We start from the raw sequence: 21,534 nt of genomic DNA on the forward strand, positions 1-21,534 counted from the left end.
ATTCAAGAGGCCAGTGTACGGTGCGATGTCTGTACACGTTGAAGAACCCCTAGTGGTCGGTCGAAATTTCCTGAACCCTTCACTACGGCGTCCCTCATAGCCTGCGTTGCTTTGGAAGGTAAAACCCCATAAATCATAAACCAAACCGTCCCTATTGATAAGGATTCGGGGGGTAGTGTGGAAGGCGCGTGTTACTTCCGACAAAATACCGAACCTATTGCGCAAATCGTGCACTTGATAACAAGGTAAAAACTTTGAGCTGTTTTGTTCCTCACATATGTAACAGCTTCGCCGCCACAGCGGCTCAGAATAGAGATCGATTGATGAAACGGGTAACATGAGCTAATTCGATCACTCAGTCTGCTTGTAGTGCGCGAAAATAAACAGTGGTCCCTTGCGATTTTTGCACCATAATCCCCATGTCGCACGAAATGAGTGCGCGAGCAGGACAGCGGGGTAAGGTGGGGCGCATAAAGGAAAGCGCCATCAGATGTCGCTGGCTAGCAGTTCCGTCACAGTTCTTATGGTGTGTACACTTTTGCTTACCTGCAATCCAGGGCAACTCAGTGACCAAATGAAGTAGCACAAAATACGGCCCCGCATTCGTCAGCAGTGAACAGCAACTAACTGCTGGTGATAACAAAAAAAGACGTAATCTGTAGATAAGGTTTGAGCGCACAGGAATGCCTCACATATCTCAGAAGGAACACGATAATCGTAGGAAATGATACTCGCTGAAAGAAACCGATGCTTTTTTTATATAAACACCGAAAAAAGCCGGCTGAATTTTCGAAATTCAAACCGAAACGTCAAACCACTCATCAGAAAGAAGACTTTCAGTTTTGCAGTGTCCCAGGGCAAATGAGCAAATTAGCCGTCTCTGTGGCCCTGTCAGTGTCATAGGGTCTACTTTTTATCGGTTTGATTAATAATCTAATTTGTTATTATAATGATTGCCCATTTAGCGCCTGCAGCATATTTATTTATTGCTAGCGTTCGCAACGTGAATTTATGTTTTTTTTTAGTTTGTTGACTTAGGTGGATCATTATCCCATTTTGGCCAACTGCCTGCGTCACTTTACTCAGCTTTATCTAAGTTAATGAGCTCTTTGTTTTAATGCGTCATTTAGGTAGTTCTTCCACATTTATTCATTCACGTTGTGTTTTGCTCAGCGGATACTTATATAAACCCTGTCAAATTCAGCTGTATGTTTCCAAATTCGTAGGATCAGCGTTGCGCCTTCTGCGGTGAAGTAGCTGACTTATACCGTACAGTATGAGCATGCCAGAAAAAACCCAACTATGCAAAGAAGCAATAACCGAACAAGTGAGGACTGGGAGGCGTCGGTGTCCAGCTCACATTCGGAAGACCAGATTTCGCTGGTGAACCAGGCAAGAGCAGCGGCGAAGGTATGTGGGCTCCTGGAATGAGGGCTTATCCAACCACATTATGAAATAAACGTTTTACTCTCTCTCTCCATGACTTCGGCGGGGCAGCAGAAACATGCTAAACGGCACCGCGCTGGTTACTATGATTGATCAATCACTCGGAATCCATCGAAGCAAGCATAGCTCTTATTTGCGAAACGACATCTGCATGCTATGCCTTGAATACTGTGGAAAATAGGATTAAAAAAAGAGAGGGCCCGTCCGGGATTTGAACCCGGGACCTCTCGCACCCAAAGCGAGAATCATACCCCTAGACCAACGGGCCACGTGAAGCGGCAACGCACAAACGCGTACATGAGCAAGACATCTAGAAATCCGGTTTTATGTTATTTTCGGTTTTATTCCAGACCCTAAAGTCCCTAAAGCTAGTTAAAATTCGGTAGGCGTTGCGTCTGTTTTATCGCACTATACTGTTCAGGTAACCTCTATATTTGTATTTTCACAATTGAACAGTTACATCACACAAGGATTGCTGTTGTTATGTCTGAACTGTCTGCGAAGGCTCCGGTGCGTCTCATTGATGCCAAGTATACCGTGGAGAGCTTAAGGACGGATAGCAACCATGGCCTGGCAACGAGCACGCGTCGACGAGGGTTGCCGTAGCGCGTGACCGTACACGGAGCTCCAGTTCGCATCGTATCAAGTATCCGGATGAGGCAGAAGCTACACAAGGCTACCCTACAACGGCGACCTCGCCAAGGTGCGACGGCGTGCGCGTGACGCAAGCAACGCTGACTCCGCGCGGGGGTCAGTTTACCGTAACCCGCCGGTTGGAGAAACGTACACGTCGCTGAGAAGATAGGACGAACGGACACGCCGAGAACACGATCTTCCTATTTCGCAGAGTGAGAAACAGCGGTTGCCTGCGGAAGTCTGGTGGTGTGTGTGCCTACGTGCTGTGGCTAACGTGCAGAAATTCGAGGGTGGGCTTTTATGGTGCCGTGTGTAAAGAATGGCAATTTGTGCTCATCGATTGGTGCATGCCCAAGGACAACAAATTCCCTTCCTAGGGACTGTTAAGTTTGGCGAACACGGGCCTGGGAAGAATTAGTACCGGACGTGACACATCGCGAAGCAAAAGATACGGCAAGGCCTGGCGCCTCCGGGAGCAGCGGCGGAAGCATAGACGACGGCGGCAGCGGCAGAGTGGCCGAGTCTGTCCTTGGGTCACCGGACGGGGTGATGATACACAAGGTCGAGCTGAGGCTGCGAATTGAAAGACGGCTGCGTCCTCGACCGAGGTCTCGTGCTTCGGACGTCCGGTGGGGGAGTTCGTGGACGTTCGTTCACCTGCTGGGAGACTGCTGGAAACTTCTTCTCCGAAGGCAACGCACAGAAGACTTGCCGCAGTGATCAACGTAATACAGCGGTACTTGATGACTCAGCCTCTATCCCTTTCCATCGACCGAGCTGCGAGAGAGCGCGACCCCAGCATCGAACCGTGCCGTGGGTGGTACCACCAGTGTCCACATCGGCCCACCTGTTTAGTCATCGATCTCCGAACTTTGTTCCCCAGTCTGGGATCTGGGGAATCTGAACCCTATTTAACGGGATGTTGTTTTGTGACCGCAGTATTCCCATCTCGACTGTAAATTTGTAAAATAAACCTGTACAGTTTCCTCGATATCGGAGTTCAACCCCGTCCTTCGGAGCCGGGACGTGCAGGGCTGAACAAATCAGTCACTCCAGGACCCCTCCGTCTTCAACAGGACCTAGGGGCATTACAAGGCTTAAAACTCGGGGCTTCCGCCTCGTACGGGGGGGGGGGATTCTCTGAAATTTCTATCTGTAAAGATGTAAATAAATTCTAATTCGCCTACAAGAGCTCCTCGCCACCGAGGTTCCTCGTCGGCTCGCTGGTCTTCGCTACCCTCGACTTGGGCCCAGCGTCAGGCGTCGCAACACTATAACGATGTGGTCAAGGCGAGGCGTATAAAGGGGGCACAGATACGAAGATATTCCATTTGGCATGCACAAGGCGGAGAATACACCGTACCTCACTCCTGACAACAGATGCACGCCATGCGAGGAACACCCATCGCTTTACTTCGTTGCATAAGCCTGTCAAAAAACACAGGCAGCGCCAATAAACAAGACGGCAACACCGGAGCAGTGCCTGGCTGCGCTGTCCTGCTCGAAGCCTGAATGTCAAAGGCCACTGGCCCTGGACCGAGGGCCCCACCTTCACCAGAACCCCTTTGCCACAGTAAAGTTTTTCACTAACTCACCCTCTCACTCACTCACTCACCCTCTCACTCACTCACTCACTCACTCACTCACTCACTCACTCACTCACTCACTCACTCACTCACTCACTCAGGAACGACAACAGACTTTGTGAGTCCATGCCTCAAAACAACAGTCCGGCAAATCTATGAAATCAAAAATTGGAGGACGCTTAAGCTTCGTTTTAAGTGTGGGACGCGACCGCGTGTTGCAGCGTTGCCAAGGAGCCCACGGAACGCCATCACCCGTTCGGCTCGACGCCTTGCCCGAAGGAAAGGAAACGACGCCTGTTTCTCATATCTAGGTGGACACCCAAACCGTGCCGTAAGAGACTTAAGGAAAATGAAATGAAAATTGGTTTTAAAGGGAGTATGCAATAAATTAATTGAGATTACGTAAAGCGGACGGGCGATAAGCATTCCATCACTCGTCACCCCTGCGAAAGAACTTTTGAGCTGGCATCAATAACAACGAAGTTATGGACGATTAAAATTACGCTCCTACTCTCTGAAGTGAAATGAAAACTGGTTTTAATGAAATTAAGCGTGCCCCTCTCTCTTTCTCTCTCTCATATTTTGGTCGACACCCGAACCGCGCCGTAAGAGACTTAAGGAAAATGAAATGAAAATTGGTTTAAAGGGACTATGCCATAAATTAATTGAGATTACGTAAAGCAGAGGGAGATTGAATCCAAACTTTATTTCACAAATGTGCATACAGTTTTTAGAATGAGCCACAGGCCAAAAGCTAAAGAAAATAGCTTGAAAATGCCTGTGGCTCATCTAAGAGCCATTGCAAAATAATAAATAAAAAAATTCAGGGGGCACTTTGACTGTCTACAGTGCGTAGAGGCGAAAGCGTTTTCCGCACCACTTTCAGTGCTTCTGTGGCACTGGTGGCGTCACATGTAATTGAGTACTAATTACTAAGTGATGACAAATCACTAATTAATGGTTAATTACTGATTAATGCCTGAATACTAATTAACTGCTAATTAAGCTTAAGCTTAAGCTTCGCCTTGAGGAGTGGAACGCGACAGCGTGTTGTAGCGCTGCCAGGGAGTCCACGGAAAGCCACCACCCGTTCGGCGCGAGGCCTTGCCGTTTCAACGCAACGGTTTTTGAGGAAAGGAAATGGCGCAGTAAATCCCTGTCATCTCGGTGGACACCTGAACCGCACCGTAGAGGAACGGAGGAAGTGGGAGTGAAAGAAGAAAGACGAAGATGGCCCGTAATGAAGAAAATGAAAATTGTATTTGAAGAAAGAAAATTACGCAGTAACTGTCTCACATATCTCGGTGGACACCCGTCAAAATTCAAGGGGGGGGGGGGGGGGGTGCACTTTTTTTTACCTAAAGTGTGGTCACTGATGTGTGGTTAAGATGCTAAGCTTCGCCTCTAAGAGTGGAACGCGAGAGGGTCTTGAAACGTTGCCAGGGAGTCCATATAACGCCATCGCCCATTCGGTTCTACGCCTCGCTCGTCGGTAAATTGGTTTTTGAGGAAAGGAAATGTATTTCTCTCTCATATCTCGGTGGACACCTAAACCTCGCCGGAAGGGAAGGGAGGAGGATGGCAGTGAGCGAAGACACCGTATTCACTAGACGTGCCTTTGTTCATTCCAAACCGTCGAGCTGGCATGGCGGAGTGGATAGCATGCTCGTCTCGCACTCCGAAGACCGGGGTTCCATTCCCGAGCTCGACCAATTTCTTACTAGGTTTTATTTATTTATATGGCCAGACTAGAGGAGTTAATTAGACTAATTGGGTAATTAAGCAATTAACTAAGCTCAGTCCCACTTGGAGCATCGCTATATGTTCCCTTCAATTGGTTGCATGGTTACTAGCCAAAGTACGATTGGCCCCGTTTGAAATTGGCGCACTGTGACGTCACGACCGTTTAGACCAACTGAAAAGCGTGACATTCTCTGTCGACAACTGCTGCTTACAACGATGAGACATTAAAGGCTTTCGCCTTAATAAACACATACATACAACGGTGGCAGGTCGCATACGAGCACACTATAGAAATAATTTATAATATTTACGATTGAACGGATTGCTACACGGAGATGTAGTTTGAAACTAAAAAAAAACAATTAAAGCTGAACAAATGCATTTGAAAGTTATGCACTGCTGTGTTGATGACAAATGGGAAAAGGACACCGATACATACACAAACTACAATATATGAAAAGAAGTTATGGAATAGCAGCCTTCCATCACTCGTCTCCCCTGCGAAAGAACTTTTGAGCTGGCATCAATAACAACGAAGTTACAGACGATTAAAATTACGCTCCTACTCTCTTCCCTCAACTCATACACGCGTTGCACCAGGAAAAAAAATGAAGATAACAGTTCCGGGACCGGGCCCCGCCCATGGATATGTCATTCGCTGACATTCGGTTTGCGACTTCCGGTTTTCGCACCCAGCACCCCAGCAGCAGCGTCGGCAGCGTCTCTCTGGTCTCTCTTTGCCTTTCTGGATTGCGGTGCGCGTCGGATTTCTTTGCTTGTCACTGCGGCCAAGGTACTGTGAGTGGCTCCCGAACTCCCCGACAGAAAGAGACGGCAGAGGAAAATTGAAACCATATGCGCGAAGGCAATGCCCTGGCTCACGCTTGCCAAAGAGGGTCGCGCGGCGGCACGAGCAGACGATTTTCACACCTTCGGGAAGTGTGCCCGTGACATCGTGGGTGCCGTGGCTCCAAAGAATGACAGCGTGTGGTGGCCTGCCGACGTCACGGGGCTAGTGACGCCTATTTTCACGATTTTAGTTTCAAAATTGGTCGCCACGAAGACGCCAATCGGCATGCGAATTTAAAAAAAAAACATATTTTTAAAAATAATAATGAATTGCCGGCTCAGTTCCGAAGACTCATACTTGGTGCGAATGCTTCTTAGCATCATTTATAAGCGCTGAAAACATTTACAAGCGACTTTTAATTCGTTGCATAGTCCCTTTAAGGAAAGGAAATGGAGACGACAGTACATGTCTCTAAAGCACCCTTCTAAGACAACATAGTATTCACTAGACGCGCCTTTGTTCATTCCTAACTATCGAACTGGCGTTGCGGAGTGGTTAGCGTGCTCGTCTCGCACTCCGGAGGTCCTGGTTCGATTCCCCAACTGGACCGTTTTCCTCCGCGGTTCTATTTATTAATGCTTCTGGGATTTTCCGCTCACGGCCAACGCCGCCGACGACGACAGCGGCTTTCCTGGGACACGGGGCCCTTAACGCTATCACATTAAAACATCATCGCTGGTGTTGGAAGCACGTAGAGTCTTTCCACACAGAAGAAAGGCGCACACACTGCTCACCAGATTAAAAAAATCTCTGCCTCTCCCGTAACCGAGAGTAGAGTAAGCATGAAATGTTTACGGGCATAACACAAGTGTACGCGGACACGACGAGACGCAGGCCTGAGAAGAATGTATATGCAGCGCGTTCGAAACTGTGTAAAGTGCGAAGAGGCGAAAGCGTTTTCCGCGCTTCTTTGTCTATGTGACACTGGTGACGTCACCACTTAATTACGTCACACATAATTGATGACAAGGTAATGACAAATTACTAATTAGTGAGTAATTACTGAATAATTACTAAATAGTAACTAACTGCTAATTAATGACGTTTAAGCTTCGCCTTTAGGCTGCCAGGCAGTCCACGCAACCACCAGTTCGGCGCGACGCCTTGCCCTTCGAACGCGACGCTTTTTGAGGAAAGGACATTATGTAGTAATTCTCTATCATCTCGGTGGACACCCGAACCGCACAGTACAGGAAGGGAGGAACGCCACCACCCGTTCGGCGTGATGCCTTGCCCCTTGAACGCAACGCTTTTTGAGGAAAGGAAATGGCGCAGTAAATCTCTGTCATCTCGGTGAACACCCGAACCACATGGTACAGGAAGGGAGGAACGCCACCACCCGTTCGGCGTGAAGCTCCCGGCGCTTGTATGCCGCTCCTGTAGGAGGGCTTAGAGAGTCTCGTTAAAACTCGTTAAATCTCGTACGGTGCCCGGATGGTCTCGTTTCAGTGCCCGGATGAGTGGAATTCAGTGCCCGGATGTTGGCTGTCGGTCTCGGCGTGACGTCACCACACTGCCGACAACGGGAGCTAAAATTTTTGCACGTGTTATTAGAAATCGGAAATTATAATTCCGTGCATTATCAAATGCACAGCTCGACTGATATCTTGATAAACATTGAGAAGACACTGGCAGCAGTTATTTTTTGTGACTCGTTTGGAGAGCAACTGGCGCTTGTATGCCGGTCCCGTAGGAGGGCTTAGAGAGTCTCGTTGAATCTCGATAAGTCTCGTACGGTGCCCGGATGTTCTCGTTTCAGAGCCCGGATGAGTGGAATTCAGTGCCCGGATGAGAGGATTTCAGTGCCCGGATGAGTGGATTTCAGTGCCCGGATGATGGCTCTCGGTCTCGGCGTGACGTCACCACATTGCCGACAACGGGAGCTAAAAGCATTTCATGCTTAATATCGCTACAATTAGCTGCCGCGGTGGCACAGTGGTTATGGCGCACGGCTGCTGACCCAAAAGGCGCGGGTTCGATCCCGGCTGCGGCGGTGGAATTTCGATGGAGGCGAGATTCCAGAGGCCGGTGTACTGAGCTATATCAGTGCACATTGAAGAACCCCAGGTGGTCGATATTTACGGAGCCCTTCACTACTGCGTCCCTCATAGCCTTAGTCGCGTTGGTACTTTAAACCTCCATAAACCAAACCTGCGGAAGTACCCGACCCCGCAAATGTGAAATCAAATTATTGCTACTTTAAAGCAGTGGTGCATTTTTAACAAAAATAACTTACACAGTAATTAATTGCTTTGACTTTCAAATTAATGCTGCATAGCAATTCATCACATGCTACTTAATTACTGGACTATAAAATTAATTCATTAGGTTAAAATTAACGAGAAATAGATTTAAATTTCTGTAACTGCATTACAGGAACTTAATACTGCCATGTCTGCCAGTTACTCCTGCCGCAGTTGCGCAAGGGAGGGCAACGGTGCCTCAGGTCACCCTAAAAGAGAGAGGGCTGCCGCAAAAAAGGTCCTGCGTTAAGCAACATGACGCGGCACAGATTCAAAAATAACAAAAAACGGGCCCGTCCGGGATTTGAACCCAGGACCACTCGCACCCTAAGCGAGAATCATACCCCAGACCAACCGTTAATGAGAAATGTCGTTTCAGAAAAACGTCCTTGCGTAAGATATGGAGGATACTAGTCTCAACATTTCGTTGTTTTATTGTGCACCAGAGAGTCATCCTTCGCTACAGCTAGCTAAAATTCCATACGCGTTGCCTTTGTATTATCGAACGGTTCTATTGAGGTGCCTTTGTTTATTTTTTTATTTTTTTTCGGGGTTCTGCATCCGTTACACTGCACAAGGAATACCATAAGGGTGCGGACAAAGCAAGGCTTGGTTTGCTTTGGTTTATGGGGTTTAACGTCCCAAAGCGACTCACGCTATGAGAGACGCCGTAATGATGGGCTCCGGAAATTTCGACCACCTGGGGTTCTTTAACGTGCACTGACATCGCACAGTACACGGGCATCTAGAATTTCGCCTCCATATGAATTCAACCGCTGCGGCCGGAAAGCAAGGCGTAGAAGGGCACGAATACAAAGATATTTAAACTGCACGCTTAAATAAGGCGTAGAATAGAGCCGGCCTCACTCCGAAAAGACAGACATTCCGACTGAATGCCTGGAAACAACATGCCCGACAATCTGTCAAAAGAAAACATGACCAATCCTCTTGGTGGCACCGTCGTCTGAAGAGCAAAAGCGACTATTCATGAGGAGAAAAGGAACACAGCTCATGAGAACAAACTGTCGGTGCTAGAAAACCAGTTATTTCAACACCGGACGTGAAAAGTTCAGTGTAGATGCGAAAGACGGCTACTCGCACGTTCCGGCGAATCGACGCTATATTTTCGGCGCTACTAGAAGAATTATCTGCACTCTCGTTGCTGTGGGTCTAAAATGCTGCGCTCTGATAAAAGGATACAGAAGGCGCCGCGCGATCTGCGCCCATTGCTCGCCGCGTCCACCGGACTGTGGGTGATGGGAATGAGTAATCCCAAGTGAGGCTCCTGTGCTAAGCTCCTCTGCTAAGACCGCTTGAAATTCACAATTGGATGAAAATATAGCATCGAGAGGGAGAGGGGGCGCGCTCAATTCACGTTGTCTGTGCTTGAAAAATTCCCTGATTCAGCCCTTATATGGAGGAAATGAGTCGTCAGTGCTCGGAATACGTCAGGGCTCCCTAAGCATGCGAAGCGTGTGCTCCACGCGCCTACGCGCACAACATTATCCGTGTGAATGTTTGCAAGATTTCACATCTGTGAGCAGTAAATTTGAAACTGTTGCGACTGTGTGTCGTACTGCATTTCAGCGCCCTGCCTATGGCATTATTCATAATTTTCTTACCTTTCTTGAAAGAGTACTGGTTTTTGCAAATGTGAAAAAATGGCGTGTAGTTGTCGCGAATTTTTATGTTGACCTGATTTTAGCTGAACAACCCAAATGGCAACTTCTGGAATTTATGCTTTCAATTGGTTGTGAAAATTTAATTCCCTAAGCCACTAGGGTAACAACACAATTAAACATGCTGATTGATCTGTGCTTTACAAACTTTCTTACGGAGGCGACTGTCTGGCGTCCTATGTTCTGATATTAGCATCTATGCGCACTTGCAGCACTTCCTATAGACGGCGATTCCCAAAGTATAAAACACAATAAAAGACATATTATTCACCAGAGTGTTGAAGCCGCCGCGGTGGCTCGGTGGTTACGGCGCTCGGCTGCTGACCTGAAAGACGCGGGTTCGATCCCGACCCCAGTGGTTGAATTTCGATGGAGGCGAAAATCTAGAGGCCCGTGTATTGTGCGATATCAGTGCACGTTAAAGAACCCCCAGTGGTCGAAATTTCCGGAGCCCTTCACTACGGCTTCCCTCAGCCTGAGTCGGTTCGGGGCTTTAAACCCTAATAAACTAACCAAAACTTTTTTACTTTTCACATTCACAAAAAGCTCAGTGGGCGCACCTCCCACAACCATTCAGACTTGTCAGTTTATCACAGTAGGAGCTCAGCTTCAATATCGACGTCGAAATTTTTTCCCTGCCTTGAAGATAGTGTGCCCAATTCGCCATGCTGAATAGCCGTACGAATGATGCATTTTATAGCAAGTCTATATTTTTCATGACGAGAAGCTTTTCTGTCCTTACTTATAACTAGAAAATGGTAAAATCTGGTGTCGGTATGCGCCATATGCCATGTATCATTCTGTGTTTTCATCCCAAGGTGGCGGTTACGTCTGCGCGCACATCGCCCACGTGTGCAACTCAGCCTTCTTGCTGGCCCAGGCTTTTCGCGCACTGCTGCTGCTGTTGAGGGGCCCGACCCGGCAGACGGGAGGCGAAATCTTTGCCGACATTAAAAGCAGCTCTGCATTGTTAATAAAAGTAATTTCTACAGTGATTAATTACTTTCGCTTTAAAATTACTGCTCAACAGTAATTCACTACATGCAACTTGGTGGACCAGAAAAGTAATTCATTAAATTAGAATTAACTGGAAGGATATTTAAATATCTGTAATGACATTACAGGAATTTGATAGTGCCATGTCTGCCAGCTACTCCTGCCGCAGTTGCGCAACGGTGCATCACTTCACCCTAACAGGGAGGGAGATTCAGCAGAAAAGGTATGGCGTTAAGCAGCATGACGGGGCACACATTGAAAAAAAAAAAGAAATGGGCCCGTCCGGGATTTGAACCCGGGACCTCTCGCACCCAAAGCGAGAATCATACCCCTAGACCAACGGGCCCCGCGCGTCGTCTGTAAGAAGCACGTCCTTGCGTAAGATGTGGAGAATATTGGTCTAAATATTTCGTTCAGTTTTATTGTGCACCAGAGAGTCATCCTCCGCTACAGCTAGTTAAAATTCCATAGGCGTTGCTTTTGCTTTATCGAACTGTTCTATTGAGGTACCTTTGTTTATTTTTTTTTATTTTTTCAGGGTTTTGCATCCAATACACCGCATCCAATACACCAGTACACCAATACACCAATACACCAGGGTGCGGTCAAAGCAAGGCGTAGAAGGGTACGAATACAAATATGTTTGAACTGCAAGCTTAAGTAAGGCGTAGAATACAGCCGGCCTCACACCGCAGAGACAGACATTCCGACTGAATGCCTGAAAACAGCAGCCCCTACAATCTGTCAAAAGAAAACTTTACCAATCCTCTTGGTGGCACAGTCGTGTGAAGAGCCAAAGCGACTGTTCATAAGCAGGGAAGGAACACTGCTCATCAGAACAAAATATCGGTGCAAGAAAACTTACAAAGCACGCACTTGAGTAAGATATCCAGAAAGCCGGTTTTGCGATTTCTTTGAGTTTTATTCTTCAGCCGAGAAGAATTGAATTGAACCCTTAAAGACCCCTTCCAGGGTATTACAAAAGGGCGGGAGGGGGGGGGGGGGGGGGGGATGGCGGTGACGCACATGGAACAATATATGAAATAAAGTCAGCATAAATAAATCAGAACAAAAATTTAATTTAACAGTGATAAATACACAATGAGTGCAATGAAAAAAAAAGCCAGTAGAATTAAATGAGAACAGTTACTATGAATGCTATCAACTAGAGCAGTGGAAGTACAAAGGAGTTGCTCAAGTACATATAACTAATGGTGTGAAAAGAAATTAAGATAATTTTGTAATGTTCCAAGCAAGACAGTAACTGATCTTTAAATGTGATAGGATCACGTTCCATGACAGCAGACTGTTAATTCATTCCATTCCTGTATTGCTGTGGGTAAAAATGAAAAAAAAAGACCTAACATTCTAAAAGCCCTCCGTTGCAGCTAGTTAAAATTACGCGGGCGTTGCGTCCAAAATACTCTGTAGTACGGAGTGTTTCAGCTAAGATGTTCTTGAATTTTTCAAAATAGTCTTTTTGAGTTAGAATAGCGCTTTCTTAGCCATAGCATCGACGGTGGTATAGAGCATTAGAATTCAGCTACGACTCTATAACTCGTTGACTGGTTAACTAATATTGACTGCTGGTAGTCTATAGAGAGGCGTGTAGTCCACCGTGAGTAATATCCTTATCAGTTTTACAATTTATGAAACGCACCTACCCTCGGCGCTGTGACCCAACACATTTTGGCTATTGCGACGAGCTAGGTGTTCTGGAGAGGTTGCTTTCCCTGCAAGCTTTCTGAAAGCGCATGCGCTTTGGCGCGATGTAGGAAAGTTAAGCAGGGTAATAGGAGTGGGGCAATCCGCGCCAAGTTTCACTCAGCATGTGAAAGTTTTTACTGTGGGAATCTCGACTAAAAGGTCCTGTCTAAGAGCGCTGAAATTTCTTACTGTGATCAAAATACAGTATTAAACTGGAGAGCGGGAGCACTAATTTCATTCTACCTGTGGTGGCAAAATTCTTAGATGCGCCCCTGCCTTGTATTTCATTATTATTCAGTGTTCGAAATGCGTCAGTGTCTACAAATGCGAGGCGTACGTTCCGTACGCCTGCCCGAACAGCGCCACTTTACGCCGGGCGTAGTAGAAAAAGACGCAGATATCTCCCCGTGTTTCGTGCTGGCTAGCTCCCGTGTTCTGATTTCACACCGCCAAGAAAAGAGCAGCTGGGGCAGCTGCAGTCAGAGAAACCGGAAGCTGCAGGAGCCGCGTTCTCCGGTTGCTGTACGCCAGCTACGCCGGTGCGTCCTGCTCGCGTCTCCTACACACACCAGTTCCGGCAAATGCGCGAGCACGTAGGCCTGCTATGCGTACGCCTTGAAACCGTCTTCGGAGTCGTTGCTTGAGGTGCAAAGGAAAGAAAACGACGTGCAATTTAGTGTGGTTAGGGTAAATGCGAATTAAGTGAGCTGGCACATCGGTTTGTGGTTTGGTTCGAATCTCGGTTTTAAAGATCAAGCAAGATTCAGAAAAATAACGGCGAAATCGACGAGTAGGGGTCTCAGAGCTAGCGCACTAAAACTGCCGGGGTAACTTATGCTCGGTCTTGAGGGTATGATCCGATGGGATTAATGGGTTAATGACCATATATCTGGAATTGGTCATTCTAATTCGTCATACCACTACGGGCGCAGTGGTGCATCGGTTAAGCGGTGCGCCACTACTCTGATATATGACAAGTGCTGCCACCGGTGGGGCCACGTTCTTCTTTCCAAAGCGACCTATGGCAACCAATCATTAACAGAACTCTCACATTCCACGGTAGGCAGTTTGATCACAATCGGGTGGGCAGCTTGTGATGTCACTACAGTCAAGTGACGGAGGTGGCCCTCCCAGTCAGCTAGGGGGACAGATGGGTCGACTTAGCCAGGCAGACAATCGCGAAATCGGTGAGTGGGGGCTCTTAGTGCTTGCGTACTAAAAAAAAACGCTTTCTTAAAAAGAATGGGCCCGTCCGGCATTTGCACCCGGGACCTCTCGCACCCAAAGCGAGAATCATACCCCTAGACCAACGGGCCCCACGCGGTACATATGCACTCAAACTGAATATAATGGCGCACTTGCGTAAGAACACTATATCCGGTATTGAGGCTTCTATTTGTTGTTATCACCGAGCAGCAATTCAATTCGTATCCACTAAGCCCTCTGTTGCTGCTCATTAATATTCTAGAGCCTTGGTTGTAGTTCCAGCGCACTACACTGTTCACCTGCGTTATACCGAGCGTGTGAGGGAAGCCCGTCGCTAATTCTTCATCGAAAGCTGCAGTGGCTTAGCTCAAAGCAAGCACAAATTAGCCGGTAGAGCGTCAGCCATGTAGCGAATTAGCATCCCGCCTGTCACATGGTCTAGCCTGTGGTAGCAGTGGTGTGGAGGAAAGCTTTTTGTTTCTCACTGCGCGATTCAAGTGCCCACGTACAGAGAGAGCCAGTTATGCGCCTTTCGTTTCCTCAAAATCAAGAGAATGTTTACACCCCGAATAAGATGAGATGGTCTAGTTCCCAGTCTAGCCTTATTCGAAGTATATACCGTGTTTCTAGAAGTCATTGAGGCCCTCGGCTTGATCTGAAGAAAGGAAAGACGAATAACTGGCTTGCTTGCCCGTGGACACCTCAACCGCGCCGTGAGTGAGTGAGTGAGTGAGTGAGTGAGTGAGTGAGTGAGTGAGTGAGTGAGTGAGTGAGTGAGTGAGTGAGTGAGTGAGTGAGTGAGTGAGTGAGTGAGTGAGTGAGTGAGTGAGTGAGTGAGTGAGTGAGTGAGTGAGTGAGTGAGTGAAAAACATTATTGACACTGAGTAATTCTCCCGGCAAAGGTGGGGCCGTCTTGCGAGCTCTGTCGATCAGTTTGAGCAGTTCTTGATGCTTCGAGCAAGACAGCGCAGCATCGCATTGCTCCATTGTTGGTTTGTTTTTGGAGGTGACTCTATAAAGCGTACCCCTTCCCCATAAAGTCCTTAGTAGAGAGCAGTCGGTCGCCTAGAGACAACTGCAGACTAATACATACCCCAATCTGAGTCTACTCAGTAAGATCTATCCTTAACATGTGTCAGTAAATGCCCGTTATGCCCGGAACGCCTAACGCCGTGAGAGAAAAACATAAACCCCGACTACAAGCTCCTTTCCAGCTAGCGTTCGTGTTTTTCTTTTAAGGTGTGAGTGAGGTTTCGACCAGCAAAGTGAGCCTATCATGCTATATTATTTCCTCAAATCCAGAGGAGGCGCTATAACTCTTCAATGACCCTGTTCTAAACTGCGAAGAAGGCTAGAGTGTGAACTACGCTGGGTAGTTTGCTTCGGGCAAGCTGGCTCTGGTCTGTGCCCGGGAGAATTTAAAGAGGCAGTCCATTATGCAGAACAACGATATAAACCAAGCGTGCGTCTCTCGTTGTGCACAATTCTTTCTTGTTGCGTCCTTCTCTCCACCAGCACGTGACGCTAGGTCAGTTCCGGCAGCGGCATCCGAGTTATAAGGCGAAATGTGATCAAACTGATATGCTTCTCTTCTTGTTCGCAACCATGCGTTCTCTGCGGGTTACCTTAACCTTCCCGTGTTTTTATTCAAAACTAGACTTTTTGAGGCACAAAGAAGGGTTTTGCGGCGTAGTAATGCCAGTGCTGACGGACGTACGACAGAAAGAAAGGTTAATCGTGTTAACTAGTAAGCTAGTTGAATAATTCCTAATAGCCATTTTTCTAATACTATAATTAGGGCCCGCGTTGATATTCGAGATTTGGCACAGCACAGATCTGATATAGAAGATCATGTGACACGCGCGCCACCGAGTGACGTATCCGGTAGTCGTTCCTAACATTTCTACACTGGCGCGTTTTTCAAATGCCGCATGAGATTGCCTAAATTTGTTGGGCCACAGCACCCAGGACCATTGCGTTTTCGAAATTCTAAAAACTGATATGAGTATTACTAACGGCCAGCCACAAATCTCTAATTGCAACCAGGCGCCCAGATGTTACAGCCAAAAATTTAATTGTTTGAATCCGCCAATGTGGGTATTACTATGCCGATAAACTATGTTTACGACTAAAAACGACCGTCATTAAAGATTATTTATTTATTTGTTATTTATTTAGTACATACTGAGGACCCTTGGCTCCAAGCAGAGGGGCATTAGGAATACATGAAAAATATTAATGACCAAATCGTGAACAAGCAAGCACCAAATTACACAATTTTTTTTATCACACTATGTAGCTGTCAGTAATTCATCGTTCCAGTCCAGTACTTTGTAAGGAAAGAGAAAACTTAAGCATATCTGTTCGAGCGTAGTAGACTGTCAGTGAATCGGGATGCTATGTCACGTGTGGCGTGTTATTGCTAGTGTGATATAAGGCGACTGGTTTATTTCAAGCATATAGTTAGAAAGCACGGATAGAAATTCAAGCCTCAGCTGTTTACGGCATGATTCAAGGGTAGGTATAGAATTTTTCGTGATGATTTTAGAGCGGTAGTCCAGTCTTTTGAATCGATTAAATATAAACCTTAATGTCTACCTTTCTATTTATTTGTTTATTCAAATTACTCAGAGGCTCCTTTACATTGGAGCATTGTGTGAGTGGGGCAGTGCATAGAAGTTAGAGAACAGCGCAAAAAAAAGACAACGACACAAGAGAAATGTTATAAAATAGTTAGCAAGAGGCACTGAGTAGAATACAAATAAAGTAATACAATACAGAATAATTGCATAAGTTTCAAAATGTGGCAACGTGGAAATGGAACACGATTTGACAGTGAGCCTAAAAAGTGCACAAGATAGTTCACACTAAGCAGCAATAAAAGAGATTTTTCGCAAGAACACAGACAACTGAGACACTAGGCGAGGATTGCGGTTACTTTATCACGAAACGTAGCAGGATTTCTGGTATTAGTAGCATCGTCAGGAAGGCTGTTCCAATAGTTTATGGCACGTGGGAGAGCAGACATGTTGAATGCTTTTGTATGACCAAAATACGCGTAAAGCTGCTATGATTATGGAGGTGATGAGATGTGCGACATGGCCGTCTTTCGAGACGCTTAATATTTAGCTTAGTGCAAGGATCCCTTGCAATGGATACATACTCTAGCTTCTGTCTAACAAATGAATAATTAAAGAGTAATTTTACATCAGGAGGGGCATTTTGGAGTTTGTGTCTGAGGAAGCAGAGTTCACGAAAAGCGGAAGAACAAATTGTACTGATATGCAGGTTCCCCGATCATGTACGAGCTAGGTAACACCCAAGTATTTGTAGTTCTTAGTTTCGGCAGTGGTGAAGAATCTTGTGCGCAGGAAAAATTAAGTGAGGTTTTCTACAATTCATACAGAGAAATACTGATTTCTGAGCGTTAATATGCATGCCCCATTCACCGCACCACGTAAGAATGCTGTTTAGATTTCTTTCTAGGACAATATGATCATTAGGACAAGTTACATCGCTATACAAAACACAGTCGTCAGAAAACAATGTGACTTGCACATTTTAGTGGCCAAGTGTGCGGTCCTTTTCACAGAAAGGTCGAAGAGCGCCACCATATTCAGCACCGGGCTTTAGAACTGCTAACTTCTGCTTGTGAAACAGAAAGCTCCCACACACTATTCCTACATGCCAAAGGCAATCAGCCCGAGGGTTGTGGAGAGTTCCATGGAACTTCACCAAAGTTATGTCATGTAAGTTTAACGTCTTTAACATCTTGATAACGAAGGTCACGTAACGGCACAGACACAAAGGCATCAAAACACCTGACACGCGTAAGGTGAGATCAACAGCTTACTTCATTTGGAAAAGACGTTTGTGTTTGGAAGTTGTACAGCTTTATCCGAACCTTGGAAAGAAGGAGTAAACAAATAGCGGTAATGTCCAGGCTGTTGATTAAATAACAGAACAATACAGACGATAAGCCTAGCGACGAGTCAACTATATTTGCTGCAGCCGACCCAGGTTTTCAGTCCATACTAAGAAGGCGTGGGTCAAGAACCGGCCACGAAGGAAATTGGCGCACTTTTTTCAATTACGAAGTAGTCCACGGCACTTCAACAAGTCCACATTACCAATGCCCAAAAAAAATTTGAATAACCTCTGTGACGACCAGGAGAGCTCTCGGAGACGAAAAACACGGCCTATTAGACTGCATCACTAAACTTACAGTACAAGGAAACTCTAATAAACCAAGTGACTCACGTGCTGAGGGCGCTGCAGTCGAAACCGAACAAGGTCATAATCCTTTTATCAAACATTTAGGAGTATTACTTGCGCGGATACTAAAAAGAAAAATTCGAAAATGCGTGCGCGGATCAACTAGTTGAACTCTTAGAAGAACTGTCTAATTTCAGCAGGGGAAGAGAGTATCCCGGCCAGATATGAGCATTCATGATTTTACATTCGTGTTACAAATACTGCACATTATCAAGAGGGTCAGTAATAAGCAGCACCATCTCAGCGTACCGGTGGTGGCAAATATGAAGGCTGCCTTTGGTATCCTCACTTGCGAAGCGTTAATTCCAGCAAGCGCATCCTAACAAAAGGAAACTCCCGTTCCAAAAGCTCTCCTAGGCTATCAGACCCTGAAAACATGATCTGGCGACAATGCTGTAACTTCACTGGAGCGGTAGTAATGAACGGTAGTGAGGGGTGGTTGCTGTGGTGACGCTGGTGGTAACGATTGATGAATAATTCTAAATTCTCTTGAGAGGCAAATCTTCACTATACTGCCTCCCATTTGTTACTGCGTCAGAACAACCTAAATGCAATTAGCACCTTACAACTTACATCTTTTGTTAGTTATTAAACTGATCTGCCCGGCGACAACTAGTAACCCTATAGATGGACACCATTATTAAAGAAAGCGGATGATTCTTCCATCGCAGATAATATTCTCCGAAAGAAACCAAAAAGTGTTTTTTTTTGTGCGTGTGAAACCGCTGCGCTTTGTCTACTATGATCGAACTCGGAACCGTGGAGGCAGGAGTCGCTCTTGGATGCAAAAATCTTCCTCAACTTTGCTGAACGAACATGGAGATTTAAAAATTAATGGGCCCGTCCGGGATTTGAACCCGGGACCTCTCGCACCCAAAGCGAGAATCATACCCCTAGACCAACGGGCCACGTGCCTTGGCGGTTTAGAAACACGTTCTTGCGTAAGATACACAGAATACCGGTTTAAAGATCTCGTTCGGTTTTATTCCGCACCACAGAGTCATCTTCGTATTCACGAAGCGTTCCGCTACAGCTAGTTAAAATTCCATAGGCATTGCCTTTGTTTTATAGGACTGTGGTATTCAGGTACCTTTATTTTTTTTTTCAGGATTGCGCAACCGTTACATCGCAGAAGGAATGCCATAAGGATGTGGAGAAAGCAAGGCACACAAGGGCACTAATAGAAAGATTTTAAACTGCATGCGTAAGTAAGACGGAGAATACAGCGCGCCTCACTCAGAAGCGACAGAGACATTCTGAGTGAATGCCTGAGTACAACGGGCCCGATAATCTGTGAAAAGAAAACGTGGCCCTCCTCTTGGAGGGGCAAAGGTGCAAAGAGCGAAAGCGACTGTTCCTAAGGAGGGAAGTAACATTCCTGACTAAAACAAAATGTCGCTACTACAAAACTATATGTATTTCAATAGCTGGGGCCAAAAGTTCATTATGGATGCAAAAAGTAGTACGAAAGATGGCTGCTTGATTGTTGGGGGGAGTCGACTCTATATTTCAGCGCCACTAGAAAAATAATCCGCCCTGTCGTTGCGCTCTACCGTAAGGATACAGAAGGCGCCGCTCGATCTGCGCCCATTGTTCGCGGCGTCTGACAGAGGGAGGGTATTGGACATGATCAATGCCAAGTGAGGTAATCCGGGCCATGTATCAGCATGTGACATTGATGGACACGAGAACCTCGGCATAAAGCTCCTGTGCTATGAGTGGTTGAATTTCACAATTAGATGAAAATATTGCATCAAGAGGGAGATCAGAAGCGGTAAATTTCGGTTCGTCTATGCTGGCAAAATTACATGATTCTGCCATTGTATGGATTCAATGATTCATCAGCGTTCGGAATACGTCAGGGCCCCCTAAACATGCCAGGTTTAGCTCCACGCGCCTATACCCACTCAGAGCACTCCGCGCGAGGCGCAGTATAGCATAGGGAGAGACGCATCTCTAGTGGACTTTGTTGTTGGGCTAGATGATACTGTAAATTTAAGTTCATAGTTTTCCAGGTCTGCGATGTTTATGACCTTCTTTTCGCCCTTCTTCTTCCCTTCTTCTTCCCTTCTTTGGCCTTGCGGAGTAGCGCTGGAAAACTACGAACTTTTGACAAGCATCTCCATGTGCATAGTGCTGGACGCACTCCTTCTGGCGCTCATTTCACACCGCGAAGAAAAGAGCAGCTGTGGCAGCTGCAGTCAGCTCAAGGACTCGATAGGTATTTCGCAGCAGCCGCGTACTCTGATTGGTGAACCACAGCCACGACAGCGCTCGCGTATCCAGCAGCGCGCCCACAGACGAGCTCCGGCATAAGCGCGAGCGTGTAGGCTTTAGACGGGAATTCCTCGAAAGTATCCCTGGAATCGGCTAGAGGTGCAAAGAAAAAAAGAAGTAAACGGGCCCGTCCGGGATTTGAACCCGGGACCTCTCGCACCCAAAGCGAGAATTATACCCCTAGACCAACGGGCCGCACTCTGTAGGTGTGCATTCAACCCGCATACACAAAGCGCATTGACGTAAGAAATACAAGATCAGAATTGAGGCTTTTTTTTTTGGTCTCATTACCAGGCCGCAACTCATTTCATATCATGAAAGCCCTCTGGTGCTGCCGATTAATAAATTAGAGACTTTGCATCAGTTCTAGCGCACTACACCATTGGTCTTTTTTACGAACAGTGTGTCAGCGAAGCCCGCCACTAATTTTTAAATAGTCTCTATGAGGCAAAGAGATGGCTTTTGTGGCATAGTAACAGCAGTGTTGACGGAGCTACGAGAAAAGATGAATCATGTTAACTGGCAAACTGGTTAACAAATTTTTTCAAGTTATCTTTTGAAGTACTGTAATGAGTGCCCTGGTGCACAGAGGTGCTAGAGAAGGTCAAGTGACGCGCAAGCCCTGGAGTCACGTGTACAGGTGACAGTTCCTGAGCGCGCTACACCGACGCGCGCTTTTCGAATGGCGCACTAGAAGATCTAAATTTGTTGAGCCACAGCTCCGAGGGCAGTCGCGCATTCGAAATTTTAAAAGCCGATAAGGTATTACTAATGCCCATCCATAAACCTCTGTACCAGTTGTGCCGGTACCGGTTGTTGTAGCGGTTTTCTTTTTTGCGCATGCCTTAAATTTTCTATATATTTGCTGGCTTTGCAGTAAATAAAATCAG

General features: G+C 46.5%; 4 non-coding genes across 4 annotated transcripts; all 4 read right to left on the bottom strand.

The window, feature by feature from the left end:
- Window positions 1-1,642: 1,642 nt before the first annotated feature.
- TRNAP-UGG (transfer RNA proline (anticodon UGG)) lies at window positions 1,643-1,714 on the bottom strand. The gene has a single exon. It is a non-coding gene; the product is annotated as a tRNA-Pro (tRNA).
- A 9,739-nt stretch (window positions 1,715-11,453) lies between these two features.
- On the bottom strand, window positions 11,454-11,525 carry TRNAP-UGG (transfer RNA proline (anticodon UGG)). Its single transcript has one exon. It is a non-coding gene; the product is annotated as a tRNA-Pro (tRNA).
- Window positions 11,526-19,203: 7,678 nt separating this feature from the next.
- On the bottom strand, window positions 19,204-19,275 carry TRNAP-UGG (transfer RNA proline (anticodon UGG)). The gene has a single exon. It is a non-coding gene; the product is annotated as a tRNA-Pro (tRNA).
- A 1,492-nt stretch (window positions 19,276-20,767) lies between these two features.
- On the bottom strand, window positions 20,768-20,839 carry TRNAP-UGG (transfer RNA proline (anticodon UGG)). The gene has a single exon. It is a non-coding gene; the product is annotated as a tRNA-Pro (tRNA).
- Between the last annotated feature and the right edge of the window lie 695 nt (window positions 20,840-21,534).

This window comes from Amblyomma mixtum, chromosome 3 (genome assembly GCF_055824585.1).
Source record: "Amblyomma mixtum isolate Tamu chromosome 3, ASM5582458v1, whole genome shotgun sequence".
Lineage (NCBI taxonomy): Eukaryota > Metazoa > Arthropoda > Arachnida > Ixodida > Ixodidae > Amblyomma > Amblyomma mixtum.